The sequence below is a fragment of the Oryctolagus cuniculus genome, chromosome 11, assembly GCF_051225735.1.
Source record: "Oryctolagus cuniculus isolate XC-2025 breed Fujian yellow rabbit chromosome 11, ASM5122573v1, whole genome shotgun sequence".
In the NCBI taxonomy this organism is placed as follows: Eukaryota; Metazoa; Chordata; class Mammalia; order Lagomorpha; family Leporidae; genus Oryctolagus; species Oryctolagus cuniculus.
The window spans coordinates 46,070,662-46,092,733 of record NC_142877.1 but is presented as its reverse complement, the minus strand read 5'-3'; positions in this window follow the sequence as shown (position 1 = coordinate 46,092,733).

Below are 22,072 nucleotides of genomic sequence, written 5' to 3'. Positions count from 1 at the left end.
CTCTCTCTCTCTCTAACTCTGCCTCTCAAATAAATAAATACATCTTTAAAAAAAAAAAGACTTCAATTACCCACCCATTTCATTTTGACTGGAGACCTCAGGCCCCATGGGTAGGCAGTGAGTATACAAATCCTATAAAACCGATGGAATTTTTGTCTTTATTGTCTGGGGAGCATAACCTTTGCCTTGTTTCATATTTTCACAAGGATTACCTTAAAAATGCCTAAAATAATTGCCTCCCTTGGTATTCAAACTTGTGATTATATAAAAGTTTATTGTAAAGTAGGCTACTTAGCAGCAGACACAAATCACTTAAGGTGACACAATGAGTTCTAATTTGTATTCTCCCAGAAGTCACTCTAAAATTTTAGGAAACACATTGAACTTGAAATCAGAAGACCTCGGTATTTATGCCAACTTGGCCATTGACCTTAATCTTCACTTCCCAGGAAAATCCTATGCTTCTTAAGGTCTCCACAGACTTATCCTACAGACAGAGCTTAACAAGATTCGCCCTACCTGTTAAATGTGATGATCCAGGGGCTGGCGCTGTGGCGTAGTAGGTAAAGCCACTGCCTGCAGTGCCAGCATCCCATATGGGCGCTGGTTTGCATCCCAGCTGCTCCACTTCTGATCCAGCTCTCTGCTATGGCCTGAGAAAGCTGTAGAAGATGGTCCAAGTCCTTGGGCCCCTGCGCCCATATGGGAGACCTGGAAGAAGCTCCTGGCTCCTGGCTTCGGGTTGGTGCAGCTCTGGCCGTTGAGGCCAACTGGGGAGTGAGCCAGCGAATGGAAGACCTCTCTCTCTCTCTGCCTCTCCTTTTCCCACTGTGTAACTCTGACTTTCAAATAAATAAATGAATCTTTAAAAGAAATGTGTTGACCCAGTTGTGGCTTTGCAGACTAGAAGACTGTCTTGGGAAAGTATTTGTACCCTAGAAAGCGCCCACAGAGTTAATGCACCATATCTGCCTAAGCTTCGAGAGGAAGGGTCCAACATTCAGGCAACTTCTCATCCGGCCCAAATCCCAACAGATATTTCACTGCCATGATAGACTTTTCCTTGCTCATGTTGGAAGCTGGGAAATATTGCCTTCTCAAGTTTCAAGGACCCGGTTCTCCTGAGTGGGCCCAGTTGCTGCTAATTCAGGGCATGACAGTGGATGTCAACAGCTTCAGTTCCCATCATCTTTCCACGGAGTTGATTTGCTCCGGCTCAGCTCCGTCTCGGGCAATGACTCACGAAGACCTTGACAAAGCAGGGTGGAGTCACAGAATGAAGGAGTTTGGAAGGCTCGTGGAAACTGGCGTCAAAAGACAGTTTTGCCTGAGAACCACAAAATGCTCCAACCCACACCAATGAGCCGGCTGCAAAAAGTTGGTGAAAAATGTGTGTTAGGAAGGAGCGACACATGTGTCTCAGTATTTTTTGCACCAAAATAAATTCAGTTTTTAATTCCATTTTCCATGAACTTTTGAAGCTCCCTGACACCTGGGTCTGATCTGGTCCAGACATTGGTGACCAAATCCAGCTCCCGCTAACAAACACAGGCTCCTGGTCGCTGACAGCTGCAGCTTCCCAGATTAACTGTGTTTCTTCATTCATTCTGAGGGTCCCAAACACCAGTGGCTGCCCAAACCCCTTAGGAGGACCCCTCTCAGATCCCATGATACTCTTCAGGGGCCTCCATTTGAAATAATTTATATTCTTTGGTCTGGTGGCTTTGTATCACATAGCCTAATGACTGTTTCTATTTAATTTCAGCTTCATAATTACAGTGGAACACTTCAACACCATTAAATTAAAACAAGCTACTAGCTTGTTCTTGATTGTGGCCTGGCACGCTTCCAAATGACGTTGACAGCAATATCAGAGATTTAATTCATACCACACATTCTGCTAACTTGGGGACAAAACGGGAAAATGCCTTCCACAAATCCGCTTGTGAGCTAGGGACGTTTCCATGAGGGGAAGGGTTTGGGCAACTTGTCTCATCTGCTAATGAGCTTTCAGACCAGAGTCCCTTTTTCTTGGCATAGAATGATCCTCCAATTTGGTTTTCATAAGGACTGCTTATATTACATTTTGTGAAAACTAATGAAATTACATATTTCTTGTAATCATGGTCTTATTTGCAGCACCACGTGACCAAGCCTATTATGTGGACTTGGCAGATGAGCAGACATGCCATTAATCCCCAGCCTTTTCGGGTGTGGAAAGCAAGCTTTTGAGGTGCCATGAGACCCCCGCAAACACAAGTACATGTGTTGGAAGGAAGCTAAAGGCAACAGAGGCCCCTGTAAGATAATATTCTTTGGGAATGGCTGTTAAGAGTTAGTTGTGTCTTTACAGCATCAGTCATATGGGTATTGTTTGCATCTGACAGTTTTTCTTTTAAGATTGATGTGCTTATGAAAACCTCGTGCGTTACCCTACCAGGCAAACTTGAGATCCATCAGCATTACCGTCAGAATGACACAATGCTGGGAGAGCAAACCAAATGACAAACAGGATCTGGTTTTCAGAGGCCAGTGTGTGTTGAAGAGAAATGATCTGAAGCCAAATTTGGCCTCTTTCCAGAAATTCCTCCTTGCTACAGGGTTGGCACAGCCCACAAGGGGGCGGGGGCTGGGTGGAAGGGGGTGGGAAGATGGACAGGGCAGGGGAGACAGTGCCCACAGGGAGAGGGGAGTCAGCAGGGGAACATGATTGATTGAAAACCTTGATCATTATAGCAAACAATAGTCATGTGCGGAACCCAGTCACGGGAAATAAGAGGGAAAAACTTCATGAAAAATGGAACTTTTTCTGGATCATTAGGGGAAGTGGTTTCTAACATCACCATTTGACATACGGTGGGTGATGTCTGTTGAAATACACGGTGGAAAAGTTCAACATCTGGTTGGATTTGAGACGTAAGCACAGGAGGTGGGGGGAGCAGTGAATGAAGGGGAGGAGAGCTTCAGAAAGGACCTCAGCTGCACCGCAAGCCTCTGCATTTAAAAAAAAAAAAAAAAAGGATGTTTATGGGGACAGAAAAGGCAGACACAGCTCTATCAAAGCAAATCAGTGCTCAGCTTGAGACATTTGGGGCAGCGACAGAGGCGTCAGGCACCTGCAAGGCTCAGGATGAAGAATCTGATAAAGAAGGGAAATGGATGCCAGGCACTGGGGGAGGGGGCTGGGAGGACCCTGTCCAGGCATCCGAACTGAGTCAACGACCAGCTAAGCTAAGAAGGCTGAACAGCACCCTCACCAGCCCGAGCCCTGCGTGTTGGCCACCAACTTTCTTGACTTCAGACAGTCTTGCTTCAGCTCAGCTTGGCCACATCTCACATCTCTCAGCTCAGAAAGTGGGTGGCCAGACGCAGCAGAGTTTCCTCGATCTGCAGCCTTTTGCAAGGCCCAAATCACTTCCAAATGCAGCAGCCCCAGAAGAGCGCCAAGAGATCGCGCTTGCTGCCTGCAGCTACCGCGGGGGTGGAGGTGGGGGCTGAGTTGGTGGGACCCCAAGGCAGCCAGCAAAGCTGGCCAAACAGCTGTCACTGCTCATAGGCAATCAGGGAGAGAAGCTGGGATTTCACACCATGCTAACACGGGCGGATACCCCACTGCTGGGCAGCATCACCTGCGTGCTGCCTCTGTCCAGCTTGGGAGCAGGCATGGAAGACTGAGTACCCAGAGCAGATGTTGGATGCAGGAGTGAGGAAGGTGGCAGCCCCCTACCCAGCTCCAAGCCCCAGACACAAGTGTGTGGCTGGAATTCAGACTGGTTGGCTCGGGACTGAGTTTCTCAGTAGGCTAATGGTGGGGGAGGTGTCTAATGGACACTCCAAGCTGTCCCTGAACAGGCCACTAACAACCTGGGCGCCTTCAGCCCCTCATCTGCAAAATGGGTAAGACACTGGCAGCGGGGGACTTACAGATTCTTGGGTTTTAAAATCATCATTATGCAGGCCGGCACTGTCGTGTAGTGGGTGAAGCCACCACCTGCAGCACCGGCATCCCTGCAGTGCCGGTTCGAGTCCTGGCTGCTCCACTTCTGGTCTGGCTCTCTGCTATGGCCTGGGAAAGCAATGGAAGATGGCCCAAGTGCTTGAGCCCCTGCACCCGTGTGGGAGATCTAGAAGAAGCTCCTGGCTCCTGGCTTCGGATCAGCACAGCTCCAGCCATTGCGGTCATTTGGGGAGTGAACCAGCGGATGGAAGACCTCTCTCTCTGTCTCTACCTCTCTCTGTAACTCTGTCTTTCAAATAAGTTTTAAAAAATTCTTAAAAAATTATATTTGTGTTTCTATGTGGTGCAAACTGTTGAAATCTTTACATAATGTATACTAAACTGATCTTCTGTATATATAGAAAATTGAAAATGAATCTTGATATGAATGGAAGGGGAGAGAGAGCGGGAAATGGGAGGGTTGCGGGTGGGAGGGAAGTCATGGGGGGGGGGGAGCCAATGTAGTCCATAAGCTGTACTTTGGAAATCTATATTCATTAAATAAAAGTTTAAAAAAATGAAAAAAAATGATATGGGGGAAAGATGGCTATTTAATATTTAACGATGTGCATAATGCTTTGGAAATAAGTTCTGCTGTCATGAAAATGTTAAAAAAGGTCCTGTTTCTTGTTTCTGTGAGCATGGCTGCAAGCAGGAAGCTATGGAAGCATCAGCAGACTGCTTGCTGGTGGCCAAGAACGTTCTTCTAGGGCACGGTATTGTGGTGTAGCGCGTAAACCCATAGCCCGCAATGCCAACATCCCTTATGGGCACCAGTTCTAGTCCCAGTTGCTCCGCTTCTAACCCAGCTCCCCGCTAAGGGGCTTGGGAAATCTTGGGCCCCTGCATCCACATGGGAGACCTGGAAGAAATCTCCTGGCTCCTGGCTTCAGCTTGGCCCAGCCGCAGCCATTGCAGCCATTTGGGAAGTGAACCAGTGGATAGAAAATTCTCTCTCTCTCTCTCTCTCTCCCTCTCTCTCTCCTTCTCTCTCTGTATCTCTGCCTTTCAAATAAATAATGAAATCTTTCAAAAGCAGAAGTATCAACAAGTGCATGACTACCCACATCTGTGCCACATCCAAAACCCACACACCAGACCTGGAGCCCTCTTCCTGCCATTATTACCAGTAAAAGGCAGCCTGGGCCTGCTCAGGCCAGATTGCTGCCATTGTGTGTGTGTCTGGCCCTCTAGGGAGTAAGCTTGGGCTCGCTCCAATATCTCCCTTTTCTCCAAGACCAAAGAACAGCAAGAGAAGGTGGGGGACCTGTTTTGGAAAAGGGGACCCTTCCAGGTGACTTCTCACATGAGTGTTTTCATCCTCAGACACATGAAACATTTCTTATGCTTGATTATTGGTCTTGAGAGAGGATAGGACATAAGGTGCTTTTTGAAACAGAGCAAGGGGCCGGCATTGTGGTGCTGCAGGCTAGGCCACCATCTGGGACTGGTATCCCATATCAGAGTGCCTGCGATCATGTCCCACCTCTGTCTCCTGCTAATGCACACTCTGGGAGGCAGTAGATGAGGACTCTAGTACTTGGGCACCTGCCACCCATGTGGGAGATTTGGGTGGAGTTCTTAGCTCCTGCCTTTGGTCTGGCCCAGCCACAGCTATTGCAAGTATTTGGGGAGTGAACCAGCACTTAGGAGATCTCACTGTCTCTATCCCACACCCTCTCTTTGTCACTCTGCCTTTCAAACAAACACACAAATAAGAAAAATGGTCTATTTTTATCATTATTGGATTTACTCCCTCAATTCACTAATTTCCAAACTATAAGGCATAAAGAACTCTACAAACTGTAAGGGAACCTCAAAGGGCTGAAGAGGAATACAGAGGAATTACACCTAGGGAACACAGAAAATATGCAGCAAATATAGCAATGAAGTTTTCTAGTTCTCAAATTAAAACAACATGGGGGCCGGTGCCGCGGCTCACTAGGCTAATCCTCCGCCTTGCGGCGCTGGCACACCGGGTTCTAGTTCCGGTCAGGGAGCCGGATTCTGTCCCGGTTGCCCCTCTTCCAGGCCAGCTCTCTGCTGTGGCCCGGGAGTGCAGTGGAGGATGGCCCAAGTGCTTGGGCCCTGCACCCCATGGGAGACCAGGAGAAGTACCTGGCTCCTGCCATCGGATCAGCGCAGTTCGCCAGCCGCAGTGCACAGGCCGCGGCGGCCATTGGAGGGTGAACCAACGGCAAAGGAAGACCTTTCTCTCTGTCTCTCTCTTTCTCACTGTCCACTCTGCCTGTTAAACACACACACACACACACGGGACAGTGTTCTTTTCCTTCCAAATCAGGAACAATTAAAAAGTGGATGACAGGCCGGCGCCGTGGCTCAATAGGCTAATCCTCAACCTAGCGGCGCCGGCACACCAGGTTCTAGTCCTGGTCAGGGCGCCGGATTCTGTCCCAGTTGCCCCTCTTCCAGGCCAGCTCTCTGCTGTGGCCCGGGAAGGCAGTGGAGGATGGCCCAAGTGCTTGGGCCCTGCACCCCATGGGAGACCAGGAGAAACACCTGGCTCCTGCCTTCGGATCAGCGCGGTGCGCCGGCTGCAGTGCGCCAGCCGTGGCGGCCATTGGAGGGTGAACCAACGGCAAAAAGGAAGACCTTTCTCTCTGTCTCTCTCACTATCCACTCTGCCTGTCAAAAAAAAAAAAAAAAAAGTGGATGACAGACAGGAGGAATCGATTCTAATGTCCCCTAGTGCCATAGAGTAACCACGGTTGACAACAATTGAATGTATATTGCAGAATCAGTAGTTGAAAGGCTTTCAAATGTTCCTAACATAAAGAAGTGATAAATGTTTGAGATGACAGAAATTCTAATTACCCTGACCTGCTCACTACACAGCATACACATGTATTGAAATATCACACTTCACCCCAGAGGTAATTACAACTACTCTGTGTCAATTTAAATGAAAGTATTTTGGGGAAAAATGGTGAGACACAGTGCTAAGGGTGGAGGCAAAAGTCATATGTGTATAAAGTGATGGGTGTGTCCCAGCTTTCTGGGAACAGCTTGGGAAGGTGTTAAAGCCACCGAAAAGCATAAAAACATCTAAGAAAGACAAGTGTAGAATCTGTGCCAGGGGAAGAATCATCCACGACCTTAAAGAATTGGCCACAAGGATGTTCATCCACAGGTTGGCTCCCCAAATGGCCACAATGGCCAGAGCTGGGTTGATCCAAAGCCAGGAGCCAAGAGATTCTTCTGGATCTCCCATGCAGGTGCAGGGGTCCAAGCACTTGGGCCATCTTCCACTGCTTTCCCTGGCCATTACCAGGGAGCTGGGTTGGATGAGGAGCAGCCAACACTCAAACCAGCACCCATTTGGGATGCTGGTGCTGCAGATGGCAGCCTAACCCACTATCCCGTAGCTCTAGGAGTATGTTCATTACAACACAGTTTGTAGTAGAGAAGACTGGAACCGACTAAAGGGGTACAATACTATGGCATTGGTGGCACCAGGCATCAGACATCTACAACAGAACAGAGTACAGTGAAAAAAAGAGGAGGGGGGATTCAGTATATTTGGGCACCAGAGAAAGCACAGTAACAGTGAGTAAATGCACAGGCTCCAGAGGAAGGCATTTAGTACAGCAGTTAAAATGCTCCTTGGAACACCTTTCCCGTACCACAGTGCCTGGGTTCAAGTCCCAGCTCTTCTCTCAAGTCCAGCTTCCTGCTAAGGCACACCCTGGAGGCATCAGTGATGACCCAAGAAGTTGAGTCCCTGCCACATACATGGAAGCTCTGGATTGAGTTCTTGCTGCTGGCTTCAGCAGGTGTTTGGGGAGTGAACCAGCAGATGGGAAATCTCTCTCTCTCTCTCTGGCTTCCTGTCTCTCCTGCTACCTTTTTAATAAAATTTAATTTAGTTTAATTTACAAGTATAGGTTCCAGAATCAAACTACCAGGCACTGAATTTTACCTCTTCCCCTTGGAAGCAGGGTGACCCGTGTGAATTGGTCAGTTTCTCTCCAACATGGTTTCCTTATCCTTGGATGCTGAGAATCATGACGTCATGATAGGATTGACACAAGGAGTCAATGAGACAAAGTCCGGCAGAAGGTTTGACGTAGAGTGAGAATTCCATGAGTGTCATGTAGTGATGATGACAGCACTGGTGTCTATCAACATGGAACATGGTCAATACAGGTAAGTGCTTAAACAGGTGTATCATTCAGGGCCGGCGCTGTGGCGTAGCAGGTACAGCCACCACCTGCAATGCCAGCATCACATATGGGTGCCAGTTCAAGTCCTGGCTGCTCCACTTTCAATCCAGCCCCCTGCTAATGTGCCTGGGAAAGCAGGGGAAGATGGACCAAGTGCTTGGGCCCTGCCAGCCACGTGAGAAACCAAATACGGCTCCAGGCACTTGTCTTCGGTCTGGTCAGCCCTGGCCATTGCAGCCATTTGGGGCATGAACCAGTGGATGGAAGATTCTCTCTCTCTCTCTCTCTCTCTCTTTTTCTCTCTCTCTGTCTCCCCCACACACACTCTCTGCAACTCCATCTTTCAAATGAATGAACTAAATATGTGTTTTTTAGAAAGGTATATCATTCAACATTTTGAAACTTAGGAAGCCAAGAGAGATGAGAAAGAAAAGAGGCTTAAAATACACTGAGTCTCGTTATAGGGAGAGTGCTTGAAGTCACGTGGAGCCTTTTATAAAATAAAGATTTATTTCATTTATTTGAAAGGCAGAGTGGCAGAGAGAGGGAGAGAGAAGGAGGGGGGAGAGAGAGAATCTTTCATCCTCTGCTTTACTCCCCAAATGGCCACAACGGCCATCACCCACTGTTCTTCCAGGCACATTAGCCTGGGAGCTGGATTGGGAGCTGAGCAGTCATGAATGGAACCAGCACTCAGATATTGGATGCTGGCATTGCAGACAGTGGCTTCACACACTGTGCCACAATGCATAAAATCTTTTGCCTGAGTGATCTAAATGGAAGCATTCTCATTTTTCTTGAAAAAAAATCACTATTTTGTTCTTTGCCTGTGTTGTGGTTTCCTTAGAAAGGAACCTGATGATGGCTCATGGGAGGGCTGACGTCTTAAGCAAGCTCTTGACATCAAGGCATCTCTGAGAAGCTGATTAACCCTTGGACAGGTTAGAAATGGCCATGCAGGTTTCACCCACGGTAAGCATCCAGCATCTTCAGAAAACATCTTAGAGAAGGTTAAAAGAGCTTTGACCAAAAGAACGGCAGAGGAAACTTGGGTTGTTCAATGATGTTGCCCTGACTGGTGGACTAAATCCCAGAGCTGAGTCAATAAAGATATACAAGATGGATAAGTAGCACCAGGGAGATGTGGAAGTGAGCCTATCATTTCTAAATTAACACCACTGCATGGAGGGGGGAGGTCACATGTTGTATGACCATTGTGCAAAGAGTACGGCTCCTTGCTAGAGCTGTGTTTCTTTTTTTTTTTTTTACCCTAACTCCACATTCTTACCATCTTCTTTTTCTTTAGATAAGAATCATGCTGCCTTTTTGGAAATGATACCCCTAGGAGAGCGAAGTCAATGGGAAATGGAGATTGAGAGGTTATCAGCATCTTTCCAGTTATATTGGTTTTTTGTTTGTTTGTTTGTTTGTTTGTTTGTTTTTACAGGCAGAGTGGACAGTGAGAAAGAGAGAGACAGAGAGAAAGGTCTTCCTTTGCCATTGGTTCACCCTCCAATGGCCGCCGAAGCTGGCGCGCTGCGGCTGGCGCACTGCGCTGATCTGATGGCAGGAGCCAGGTACTTATCCTGGTCTCCCATGTGGTGCAGGGCCCAAGGACTTGGGCCTGGAAGAGGGGCAACCAGGACAGAATCCGGCGCCCTGGCCAGGTCTAGAACCTGGTGTGCCGGCGCCGCTAGGCGGAGGATTAGCCTGTTGAGCTGTGGCGCTGGCCTTCCAGTTATATTGTAAAGCAAGCACCCAAGGTTGGCGGTTCCTGTAGTTGTGATTATGACCCTAGAACTGAGCATTCAGGAGATATTGACGTTTAAAGGAAACCCAAGGTGGATCCAGCACCCCTGAGGTGCCACATTGCATGGAATGAGCTCCAAAGAGGCCAAGTAGACAGAAGCCATCCCCTTCCCCATCCCCAGTCATCTCTCTGCACCCCAGCTTGCACAAGGGTCCGGGGACTTCAAGTGGGCTCTTGGAAGAAGTGAGTTATATTTTTCCAAATCTTATGTAAATACAGCCATGAATGTCTGAAGCTACAAGAAACTTTAGAAAATTTTTGGTTCTGGCGGTGGGGGGTCGGGGGGAGGTAGGCACAGTGGTTAAGATACTGGTTGAGATGCCCACATCCTGTATCAGAGTACCTGGGTTGGAGTCCTGGCTCCACTTCTGATCCCAGCCTCATTTCTATTAACTTGTGTCCTGTGAGGCAGCAGGTGACGGCTCTGATAGTTGAGTCCCTGCCACCCATGTGGGAGACCTTGATTGGGTCCTCAGCTCCTAGCTTCAGCCTGGCTCATTCCAAACAGTTATGAGTATTTGGGGAGTGAACTAGTGGACAATTCTCACTCGCTCTCTCTCTTTCTCTCTTTCTATCCCTATCTCTTTCTCACCTGCACTTCCATTCTTTCTGTCTCTGCATCTTTCAAATACATAAAAGAAATAATTTTGAAAAACAAAATGATGGCGTTCCAGCCCATTGTGCCTATTTTACAAGAGACAAGGCACCTGAAGGCTGAGTTGTTTGAGTTTCTGTGATGTGTTTTAACACCTCTGTGACCATCAGGCTCATTGGGCTGATGCAGAGCCAGGAGGGTGGTGCCTGTCGGTCGCTTTGTGTCCACATCAACTAAAGGCGTGTCTCTCTTCACCACACAGAAACTGGGCTGCCAGTGGTGCTAGATCTTCACGCCTTCCCATCAACAGCCCTCCCTCTTTCCCCTGGGAGAGGTTCTGGGCACAGAGGAAAACTGTCAGTCCAGCTGCCTGCACCCACGCCCCTCTTGGGGACGGACAGGTTCTGTGGAGTTGGCATATTTGTACCTGGGAGACTGGAGGGACACAGAGCCCAAACACCACGCCAGAGAAGGAGCACACGCTGAGGAATGTTGTTTGTGTTTTCCCAAACAGAACGTCATCGCTCACGATTTTGTAAACAGCATGGTGCGTTGCAATCCCAGAGACTGTGGGATGATTAAAGATCATGTCCACTGCTCGGGGGTCCTGTGGGACCTGAAATAAATTCCTCTCTGGTCTTTAGTTATCTCCTTCATAAAGAGGAAATCACAGTGCCTGCCAGGTGGAGTCACAACAACCCAGCATTCATGTCAGGATTCAATAAACAGTGGCTGTTGTTAACAAGCTTTTCTATGTGAATACTACAAGACACACAACAGGAGCTCCATAAGTATTTACAGTCAGCCCTCTCTGTTCGTGGGTCCCGCATGCAAAGATTCAACCAACCGTGGGCTGAAAATATTTGGAAAAACATTGCATCTGCACTAAATGTATGCATACTGTATACTGTCAGTATCCCTAAACAATACAAGCAGTAGTGTAACTCACACTGCATTTACTTTCGATTAAGTATTCTAAGTGTTAGGTGTTTTTAATCTAGAGATGGTGCGAACTCTACAGAATTGCATAGATTATATGCAAATATGATTTCACAGAAGGGACTTGTGTATCTGCAGATTTGGCTATCTGGGAGGGGTCCTGGATCTAATCCCCTGTGGATACCAGGAATAACTGTATTGCATAAATCTGAGACCTAAACAAATAAATGAAATCTGCAGTAATTTCTGCCTCCACAAGAGTCTAGAGAAACCAGAAACTAAGTCTTTTGAAATAGAAATTTCCAGGGCTGGCACTGTGACTTACTAAATTAAGCCTCCTCCTGAGGCACCGTTGTCCTATGGGGTGCTAGTTTGCACACCAGCTGCTCCATTTTGGATCCAGTTTCCTGCTAATGCACCTGGGAAAGCAGTGGAAGATGGCCCAAGTACCTGGGGCCCTGCACCCACATGGGAGACCCAAAAGAAGCTCCTGGCTCCTGGCTTCAGATCAGCCCAGTTCCAGCTGTTGCAGCCCTTTGGGGAGTGAACCAGTGGAGTGGAGGAGCCAACAGCTGTGACCATGTTGATGTATTTTTTGCATATTTTATAGTTCACGGTGACCTGACAGTGTCAAATTGTACTGCCAACTTTTTCCTTGGCATGAGAAATGCAGTTCTCCAAACTGTTTGTCATTCATCCTGTAGCCAAGTTTCCTCAATTTTAAATAGTGCTGAAATGAATGCGATTATTCATAAAAGCATTTCTTAGGCTAAGATCCTGGAAGTGAAATTGCTCTTTTAAGGAATAAGCACATCCTGGGGTACATACCACTTAGATATTTAAAATTTGGAGAAACCAGCAATCTTCCACAGTCTTCTCATGAAGATTGGTAAGTGATGCTATTTCATTTTAAATTTTCATTTTTTTGTTTACCAATGAGGCTCAATAGTATAAAAATATTTATTAAATACCAGTGGTTGCTCTTTGGTAAATTCTCCTATTTTGTCTTTTGCCTATGTATTTCTGGGGGGTGTGATTTGCATTAAAGTATATAACACAATAGTTTAAGGATTAACTTTTTGTCAAATATGATGTAGATTGTTCCATATCTTCTTGTCAGTATTTTTTTTTTTTTGACAGGCAGAGCTAGACAGTGAGAAAGAGAGAGAGAGACAGAGAGAAAGGTCTTCCTTTCCATTGGTTCACCCCCCAAATGGCTGCTACGGCCAGTGCGCTGCGCCGATCCAAAGCCAGGAGCCAGGTGCTTCCTCCTGGTCTCCCAAGCGGGTGCAGGGCCCAAGCACTTGGGCCATCCTCCACTGCTTTCCCGGGCCACAGCAGAGAGCTGGACTGGAAGAGGAGCAACCGGGACAGAATCCAGAGCCCCAAACAGGACTAGAACCCAGGGTGCTGGCGCCACAGGCAGAGGATTAGCCTAGTGAGCCGCGGCACCAGCTCTTGTCAGTATTTTAATTTCATTCATTCTTTCAGGGATTAAAGATATTTTAATTTCTATTTAGATAATCTAATATTTATTTATGAATGTATATTTATATTTAATTTATATATTATATTTATTTTTCACTTGTTACTGTGTTTTTAGCTGCAGAATTTCCTTTTTATGTTATCTCTGCTTATATTTCCGATTTGTTCGTGCAACTTTTCTTTTACTGTATCCGTATCTTCCTGTAGTTTTTTTAGCATCTTAATAACAGCCTTTTTAAGGTTTTTTGCTAGTGAGTCATCTGGTCTTTATTGCGAATGTTTTCTGAATGGGCCAGACTTTCCCAGTCTTTGTATATCTTACATTTTTCTTGTTTAAAATGAATATTTGAAGGATAATGTGGTAACTCTGGAAATAAAATTTCCCCATTCCCCAGGGCTTTTTTTAAAAATATATTTTCTTGGCTGGCGCTGCGGCTCACTAGGCTAATCCTCCACCTTGCGGCACCAGCATACCGGGTTCTAGTCCCGGTCAGGGAGCCGGATTCTGTCCCGGTTGCCCCTCTTCCAGGCCAGCTCTCTGCTGTGGCCAGGGAGTGCAGTGGAGGATGGCCCAAGTGCTTGGGCCCTGCACCTGCATGGGAGACCAGGAGAAGCACCTGGCTCCTGGCTTCGGATCAGCGCGATGCGCCGGCCGCAGCGCGTCGGCAGTGGCAGCCATTGGAGGGTGAACCAACAGCAAAGGAAGACCTTTCTCTCTGTCTCTCTCTCTCTCTCTCTCACTGTCTACTCTGCCTGTCAAAAAAAAAAGAAAGAAAGAAAAAGAAAGATATATTTTCTTTATTTTCCTGTTATAGTTCCAGGCTTCCTTCTTTTTTTTTTTTTTTTTTACAGAATTATTTTTATTTATTTGAAAGACAGATTTACAGAGAGAGAGAAGTAGACACAGAGAAAGAGAGAGGTCTTCTATTCACTGGTTCACTCCCCAAATGGCTGCAGTGGCCGGAGCTGGGCTGATCCAAAGCCAGGAGCCAGGAGCTTCTTCAGGGTCTCCCACGAGGTTGCAGGGACCCAAGGACTTAGGCCATATTCTACTGCTTTCCCAGGCCATAGCAGGGAGCTGGATCAGAATAGGAGCAGCCGGGACTAGAACCAGCGTCCATATGGGATGCCAGTACTTCAGGCCAGGGCTTTAGCCTGCTGCATCACAGTGCAGGCCCCTGCAGATCTTAATTAAGGTTTTTGATCTATTTTTGTCTAAAGTAAGGGTCCAATTCCATTCTTTTGCGTATCTAGTTTCACAGCATCATCTCTTAAAAACGCAGTGAATGGTGTTACCACTACTGTCAGTGTTAGGGCTTACTTCTGGGTTCTAGATTCTTCCATTGGTCTATCTATCTTTATGCCAATACCTCACTGTTTTGATAATTTAGCCTTATAGCATGTTTCAAAATCTCCCAACTTTGCCTTCTGCAAGGCTGTTTTAACTCTTCCAACTTCCCAGAAATACCAAGTGAATTTTAGTGACTATTCCCCGTTCCATAAAAAACACCACTGGGACTTCTCAGGAACTGATTCTCCAGACCACATAGCTTGCGGCTCTCACCCTAACATCGTTAACATGTTATGTCCTTCCAGGGGCAGGCACTGGGCAGGAGAAGCCGTGGCTTGGGGTGGCCGCATCCCACACCACGGTTGCTTTGTTTGAGTTCCAGACACTGCTTCACAGCTGGCTTCCTGCTAATGTGCCAAGGAAGCAGCAGACAATGGTTCAAGTACTTGGGTTCCCTGCCACCTGTGTGGGAGGACCAGATGGAGTTCCCGGCTCCTGACTACAGTCTGTCTGAGTCCCAGCTGTTGCAGGTATCTGGGGAGTGAACCAGCAGATAGGAGACCCCTCTCTTTCTCACTCTCTCTGTCACTCTGCCTTTCAAAATCTTTTTTTAAAGATTTATTTTATTTATTTGAAAGGCAGAGTGACAGAGAGGGGTAGAGACAGAGAGAGAGGTCTTCCATCCACTGGTTCACTCCCCAGATGGCTGCAACAGCCAGAGCTGTGCAGATCCAAAACCAGGAGCCAGGAGCTTCCTCCAGGTCTCCCACATGGGTGCAGGGGCCCAAGGGCTTGGGCCATCTTCCACTGCTATCCCAGGCCACAGCAGAAGAGCTAGATCAGAAGAGGAGCAGCCAGGACTAGAACCTGTGCCCAGATGAGATGCCAGCGCTTCAGGCCAGGGCTTTAACCTGCTGTGCCACAGCGCCGGTCCCTAAGTAAATTTATCTTTTAAAAATGTTTTTCCATTTATGTAGATGGTCTGCAATTTCTTTCAGTGATATTTTTGTAGTTTTCATTAACCCTGGGAAAGACTGGGCCCAGAAAGTACAAATGTGGTCTGAGATTTCCTTGCAGAGGGAGAACTCTAATGTGCCTTGTTCCCTTACGCTTTTATTCATTCATTTATTCAGTCAATAAATATTTACAGAGTGCCTGCTCTGGGCCAGGCACAACCGGGGCCCTAATAAACAGAACAGATGGGAATTTTACAATGAAACATTTGCCGAAGGTTTCTGACCCCCTGGGCCTCACGCTGAGCCCTTCGGTTTGAGTGATGGAGCCACGACATAATCACACCACGTGAGAGACCCGGAGACCCAGACCCTATCATGCGTCTGTGCTCCGGGCTCGTAAGCAGGAGTTTGTCACCCAACAGCACGGATGGATCAGGAAATGGGGAGCAGAGTGTATTTATCATCAGCCGTGGTGGAGGGTGGGGGGAAAGGATGACACACACCTGCCCACAGAACAGGTGCAATTCTGGAGCCAGCAGAGTGCAGGTGAGTTCAGCGGGGAGGGCAGATCAGAGCAGGAAAGGCCTCCCATACCGGGCTCGGAAACTGCTCTATCACTCTCAAGGCAATGTTTGCTCATGGAAGGATGAGCCATTGGTAGCAGTGACATGTCCAGAGTTTTGCTTTAGAAAGATTAGGGTTCCAAGAAGGAGGACAGATTGGAAAAGCCATGCAGGAGACAGACACCAGAGAGAGAGGAGACCTATGCCAAATTCAGGCAAGAAACAGCGTGCCCTGGGCTAGGCGTGAAAATGAGGCAAGGGAGGGAGTTGACAGGGCACTTGGGAAGTCACTGTTTTGCACGTAACTGGCACACATCCTCTTGTACCCTTTCAATCAGCTCTAGGGACCTGCACTGTGGTGCAACAGGTTTATCACCACTTGCAATGCTAGCATCGCATATTGGAGCACAGGTTCAATTCCCAGATACTCTGCTTCTGCTCCGGCTCCCTGCTAACAGATCTGGGAAGACAGTGGAAGTTGACCTACGTGTTCGGGCCCCTGCCACCCAGACACGGGAGACTAGGATGGAGTTCCTGGCTCCTGGCTTTGGCCCAGTCCAGCCCTGGCTGTTGCGGCCATTTGGGGAGGGAACCCAGCAGATGGAAGATCTCCCTCTCTGACTCTTCCTCTCTTTCTGTCACCAAGTCTTTTAAGAAAATAAGTGGGTTTTTTTTTCTTAAAAAATCATCTCTAGGCTACTTATAATACCTAATACAAAATATCAATACTGGGTAAATAGTTATTATACTGCATTGTTTAGAAAACAATATATTATTAGGCTCCATTTAGCAGTAGGTTAAGTTTCTGCCTGTGGCACCAGCATCCCATATGGGCACTGGTTCGCATCCTGGCTGCTCTACTTCTGATCCAGCTCCCGGCTTATGACCTGGGAAAGCAGAGAAAGATGGTCTAAGTGCTTGGGCCCCTGCACTCATGTGGGAGACCCAGAAGAAGCTCCTGGCTCCTGGGTTCAGATAGGTGCAGCTCCGGCCATTGCAGCCATTTGGGGAGTGAACCAGTGGATGGAAGATCTCTCTCTCTCTCTCTCTCTCTCTCTCTCTCTCTCTCTCCCTTTCTCTGTCTGTAACTCTGCCTCATATGGAGGCAATTTTTTCCCTGTGTATTTGCAGTCCGCAGGTGGCTGAGTCCACAGATACAGAAGCTGAGGATACACAGGGCCCTGTCCTGTTTGCACTCATCCTGGTGCCCTGGAAAACAACAGCTGACTCTTGGTTCCTTGTTAAGCCAAAGAAATCTCATTTGCTGCTTTCCCTCTCACACCCTCCCCCTTGTCTCACTTCTCATTTTATTTTCTAGGACCCAAGAACTGTTTTTGGCTTTTTCTTTTCCCTTCCACCTTCTCCCAGCAATCCTGGGCCTCCAGGGGCTGAATGACAGGGCAGCTTCAACTATCACACACAGAAGGCTGAAATTTAAGTCCCCGCACAGCGCTTACCCAAGCGCCTCCAAAGACTTGTCTTTGCATGCTTATGGTGGATGTGAGGCTGTTTGCCTTGGCTAACACACACACACACACACACACACACACACACACACAATGCCTATGAAATAAAACACTCCACGCCATATGACAGGTCTGGTGCCTGAAGTTCAGGTTCAGTACAAAACTGGTTTATTAAAAAAAAAAAAAAAAAAACAAGGAGAAAGTAAAAAGTAGTGTTCTTGCCATTTGAGGGAAGGGAGTGGAATTTGGGTCACACAGTCACCATGAGGCACTTACTAGAGACAAAACATCACACATGGAGAAGTGAAATGCATCAGTGTGTTTGATAATGTTAACTATTTTCATGCACTGTCATCTGGACAAAACAATATTTATTTTTGAAATTTTCTTTGTTTCCTTGTCTGTTTCTATGTAGCTTTAAAATGTGATGCCTAGGGGCCGGTGCTATGGCGCAGTGGGTTAAAGCCCTAGTCTGCAGTGCCAGCATTCCATATGTGCGCTGGTTCGTGTCCCAGCTGCTCCACTTCCGATCCAGCTCTCTGCTGTGGCCTGGGAAAGCAGTAGAAGATGGCCCAAGTCCTTGGGCCCCTGTACCCACGTGGGAGACCCGGAAGAAGCTCCTGGCTCTTGGCTGAGGCCTGGCTGAGGCCTGGCAGTTGTGGTCATTTAGGGAGTGAACCAGTGGATGGAAGGCCATTCTCTCTCTCTCCACCAGGGACCAACAGTTGACACTCGCCTGCTCCCAGCAGTGGGCTAAGCATGTGACAACACTCTGTGATGGGAAGTTGGGGTTCTGGCTCCTTACCCATTTTTCTGGACTGTTCCCCCTGGGGAAACAGGACCTGGTGCACCACTCATGTCTCAGGCAGGGGTCATGGTGTCTGCCCCGCAAGCCTACCTCACACCATACAGCCTGCTCCTTGTGCTCTTTGATCTGAAGTTCTCAGAAACACAGCTGGGAGCAGAAGGAAGACCTGCCTGAAAAAAGCACGCAAAGCAAACGATCCCATCAACCGTACGGGAGCAAATCAAACCCTGGCATTCAAGTTCTCCAGCATTGGTTTTGGATTGTTCCACAGTTTGTTCTCGCTATCTGCTCAGCACTCCGCTTTTTCTCATAGAAGCAGCAATGATAAACTTCTGCCCAGGCCCTGGAGAAATCATCACAGAAAGCACATTGATAGAGGCCTCTGAAGCAGTGAGTTTCTTTTCTTTTTTAAGATTTATTTATTCATTTGAAAGAGTTAACCCAGGGGTGGGGAGAGACACTCCCTAAATGGCCACAACATCCAGGCCTTGGCCAGGCTGAAGCTAGGAGCTAGGAGCTTCTTCCAGGTCTCCCACGTGGGTACAGGGGCCCAAGGACTTGGGCCACCTTCTGCTGCTCTCACAGGCCACAGCAGAGAGCTGGATCGGAAGTGGAACAGCCAGGACTCCACGGGACAGGTTAACCCGCTGTACCACAACACGGGCCCCAAGTTTCCTTTCTTGAAGGGCAATCCAAAGGTATGTTGTTTAGAAGAAGGATGCAAGCAGTAACAAGCAAATTGTTGTGGCACAGCAGACTACACCATGGCCTCTGATATCGGCATCCTTTATGGGTGCCAGTTCAAGTCCGGGCTGCTCCATTTCTGATCCAGCTCCCTGCTAATCCACCTAGGAAGGCAGTGGAGGATGGCCCAAATGCTTGGGCCCCTGCCACCCTCGTGGGAGACCCAGAGGGAGTTCCAGGCTCCTGGCTTTGGCCTGGCACAGCCCCAGTGGTTGTAGCCATTTGGGGAGTGAACCAGCAGACAGAAGACCTTTCTCTCTGTCTCTCCCTCTCTCTGTCTGTAATTCTACCTCTCAAATAAATTTTTAAAATCTTAAAAAAAAAAAAAGCTAATTGCTGGAGTCAACAGATTAATTTACTGTGTCATTACCTGCATTGTTAAACAAAGAAAAATATAATACAAACTGAAAATTGTTTCATGAATATTAAATTATAAATTGCGCACTGAAAGTATATACTGAATCACATTGTGAAATGTATTTCTTGTGTAACTTCCAGTGAAATACATTTGAAAGAAGTTGTTCTTAAAAAAATTTTATTCCTTCTAAAATCGGGGCATCTCTAGCATTTTCAAACCAACAGAGCTGTCCCTAGCATGTGTCTGTATTAGTCACACCAAATAAAATGTTTATAGAATGTGCCAAATATTTATAGAATCATACCAAATAAAAGATTTACAGTAATGGTGGGGGGAAGACAAGCTACAGGAGGATCCCTAGAGGCTATGGTCGTTTTTGTGGTGTCATTTTTGCTAGCTGAGCCTGGAAAGTTCTAAAGACCTGATTCTAGAAAGTTCTAAGGGGCCAGCAGTTGTTCAGGAGCAGGAATGTGGGATAGAACGTGTCAGGTAAATCAAGTCAAGTGAGGGCCTGAATCTGGTTTGCTGATGACACTCAGACCAACCTCTCTGATACAGCTGCCTCCCTGGAGAGGCCCTCCCTGTCCCCTACCCGATACATAGAAAGCACCACAGTGCAAGTTTCTCACCTCCAAACCCTAGTCACCATCCCCCATCAAGTAGCACTTTGGCCCCAAATCTCTCATCTTCAGCTGGAGCGATCAAGTCTTTGCAAGGCTCCCTTCCACTTCACACTATCTTCTCCCATCAAGTCAAGTCCTTCATCCAAGTCATCACTAACTTCACACATTCACCAATACTTCTGTAAGCAGCCCAGCCTCCCACCAGCCTCATCCACTTTGCCAGCCCCTCCTTCCATTCTCCTTACCTCCACTTATCCTTAGAATCATGAGTACGGAGTTGTGTGTGCTTGTGTTTGCCCACTGGGCTGTGTGCATACTTGTGCCTCCTCTGCCTGGCTCTGGGCTTGGCTCACGTGCCCAGGAGACAGCCAGCTCCTACCAGGGCAAGGTCAGCACCTGGCATGTCCTTAGCAACCCCTGAAGTTTGTGCACCATACAATGAGTGCTCAGGTGCAGCCCATCTGTAAGTGGATATTCTAGCTGAGGGAGAGGAGAGAGTCTTGGAAAATAGGATCTGTCTGCACTAAGGCAGGCTGTTGTGAGACATTGTGCTTCTTTTTTAAGATTTAGTTATTTATTTGAAGGTCAGAGTTACACAGAGAGAGAAGGGGAGGCAGAGAGAGAGAAAGAGAGAGAGAGAGAGAGAGAGAGAGAGTTCTTCTATCCGCTGGTTCACTCCCCAGTTAGCCACAATGGCCAGAGCTATGCCAATCCAAAAGCCAGGAGCCAGGAGCTTCTTCCAGGTCTCTGACATGGCTGCAGGGGCCCAAGCACTTGGGCCATCTTCTACTGCTTTACTAGGCCATGGCAGAGAGCTAGATCAGAAGTGGAGCAGCCAGGACTCGAACCGGTGCCCATATGGGATGCTGGCACTGCAGGCAGTGGCTTTACCCACTATGCCACAGCACAGGCCCCAGGAAGAAACTTTTAGAGGTACTGGATATAACCACAACATGACTGTGGTAATGATTTCACAGATGTATGCTCACAAGCAGCTCCAAACACATACATTAAATATGCACAGGTTTTTATATGCTATTCATACTTCAATACATTTATCTTCTAAATGATTTTTTAAATTATTTGAAAGGCAGATGGATCTCCCATCTGGTGCTTCACTCCCCAAATGTCCACAAGTCAGGATCCAGGAACTCCACCCAGGTCAACCACATGGGCAGCAGGAATTCAAGGATTTGAGCCATCACCCACGGCTTCCAGGTCCATTAGCAGAGAGATGGATCAGGACAGAGTAGATAGGAATCAAACCAGCACTCCAACATGAGAGTGCCACGGCACCCACCCCCAATAAAGTGATCTTCTGATAACAGAGTGATTAAGGAGAGTTAGTGCTTTCAACCACTGAGCTAGCCTTTGCTGGCTCCACATCCTTCCTCCTGGGGCTTGTCCTCAGCTTCTTGGGGGGCTCTCCTCACCTGCCTGAGGACCAGAAGTCACCCTATCAAATGGAAGGTGAGTGGGAGTGCCGGTAAACAGGACTGCTGTCCCATCAACATACCAGCTCTGCCCACATGCTCTGTGTAAGATGCATCGTTTTGGTTTTCCTGGGGAGTGGTGGGCTGTCTCCACCAAATCTATGGATTTCAGTTGCATCATGCAGAATGCAAAACAAAAAAACCTCACACTACAATCAAGCTATTGTCATCACCTCAGAGAGGAGATATGATGGATGAGACAATAAAGCAGGTTCCAGGATGGATGAAATTCTCCATTCTCACCTGCAGGCCAAGCTGATGCCCCCTCGACCTGACCTGAAGCTCCCAAGTTTGCATTTCACTTTTCTGGCTATGGTTTGGGTGACAACTCTGATACTCCATGCTTGTCTGCTCTGTTCCTTGTCCCTGGCTCATCAGTCTGTGACCCTCCCAGCAGAAGACACTGGAAACACCTGGGGTAGCCCAAGGCCCACAGGAGGGAAGCAAATGCTCAACTCTCAAGCATCCAGAGCAACTTTTCCTGCTTAGAACCTCTTCAGTAAGACCCTTGAAATGCCTTCTGGGAATTAAGTAAAATATGCAGGGGTACAAAGGAAATCAGCTACATTGAACTAAAATGATGAAAACGCTGTCACCCATCACATACCGAGATGTCTCCAACAAAATGCGTCACTAGGTGGTTTTGTCGTGTTGCTTACATCACAGAGTACACTTCCATGAGACAGGGCGGCAGAGCCTACTGCACCCAGGCTACAAGGTACACGTTGACAAGATGAGCTTGGGCAGGTGAACTTAGACC